Below are 1,222 nucleotides of genomic sequence, written 5' to 3'. Positions count from 1 at the left end.
ACACACACACACACACACAGAGGTAATAGTTGGAAGGGAAGCAACGGTACCGTTAGGGAGCAGGCTGGAGACGTCGTTGAAGGAGCAGGAGGATCGGAAACGGTTGTGCGGACAAACCAGGAAGGAGCAGGCAGGCGGGTAAAATACTACAGGTAAGACGAGTAGGAAACTCACTTGGCAACGTCAGAGCTGGGGAACGCCAAACAGCCACAGGGACAGGTAGACGCGAACCAGGAAGGGCACAGGCAGAGCTCATGGTCAGGGACAGAAGGCTGAGGCGATTACCGGGGCAGAGACGAGGCAGGATGGTCAGAGTCAAGCAGGGTCGATACCAGGAAGTCAATCTGGAGATGAGTGCTGGAAAGTCCTGCATGAACACAGAGAACAATCTGGCAATGAGTGAGTGGACCAAGGCTGCTTAAATACTGGCGTGGGGATGGGGAGGCTGATGAGGAGGTGTGGGAGAGTGGAGAGTGGGATGGAGGTGGGGTGAGTGGAAAAACACCAGAGAGATCGGGTAGGAGCAGAGGCGGATTGTGACAGTGTGAGCTTTACAATCCACAAATGCAACAAAGCATAATAAAGATCTGCTTTGCTGAGCCACAACTTCACAAGGTGAAACTCAAAGGAATCACACCTGCCATACCAACCTGTGAAACTAACACAAGCACAGAGGAACTCAAAAGCCCAAAGGCAACATGCACAAGATATGTAAGGGCTATAAAAAAAACAACCCTGTACTGAAAGCTAATTATTGTTTATTACACAAGTAGGTTAAAACATGTTTCACCCATGTTGAAGTCTGAGGGGGGTTGGGTTGATATGAGTAGTAAAGCGTCCTACTAAACACTCAATCTGGTCGTCTGCCTCCTGATTAATAATACTTCAGATATACAAGAAACCACAAAGAATCACAAAACAACTGGACATAAAATGGCTAAAAAGACACACAAAATGGCCACAAAGAGACACAAAATAGTAACAAAGAGACGCAAAACAGCAACACAAAAACACAAAGGGGCACAACATGAGTACAAAGAGACATAAAACAACTACAAAGAGATATAAAGATGTAAATCAACTACAGACAGACACAAAACAGCCATAGAGAGGCGTAAAATGACTGAAAGGAAAGACACGGCTGTGGTTTGTGGTCTCTCTCCATCTGGGATTTATGCTTCTATGTACAAGGGGGATGGGTGTGGGGAGGGGTGGACATGGG

The 1,222-nt window shown here is 47.0% G+C and overlaps 1 pseudogene; it reads right to left on the bottom strand.

Moving 5' to 3' along the window:
* Nucleotides 1-1,222, bottom strand: part of LOC147818887 (uncharacterized) — a 17,430-nt pseudogene that overhangs the window by 8,190 nt on the left and 8,018 nt on the right.

Source organism: Seriola lalandi, unplaced genomic scaffold, assembly GCF_002814215.2.
Source record: "Seriola lalandi dorsalis isolate HSWRI2012SDOR001 ecotype SW California unplaced genomic scaffold, Sedor1 jcf7180002054415, whole genome shotgun sequence".
Lineage (NCBI taxonomy): Eukaryota > Metazoa > Chordata > Actinopteri > Carangiformes > Carangidae > Seriola > Seriola lalandi.
This window is presented reverse-complemented; position numbering and strand designations above follow the sequence as displayed.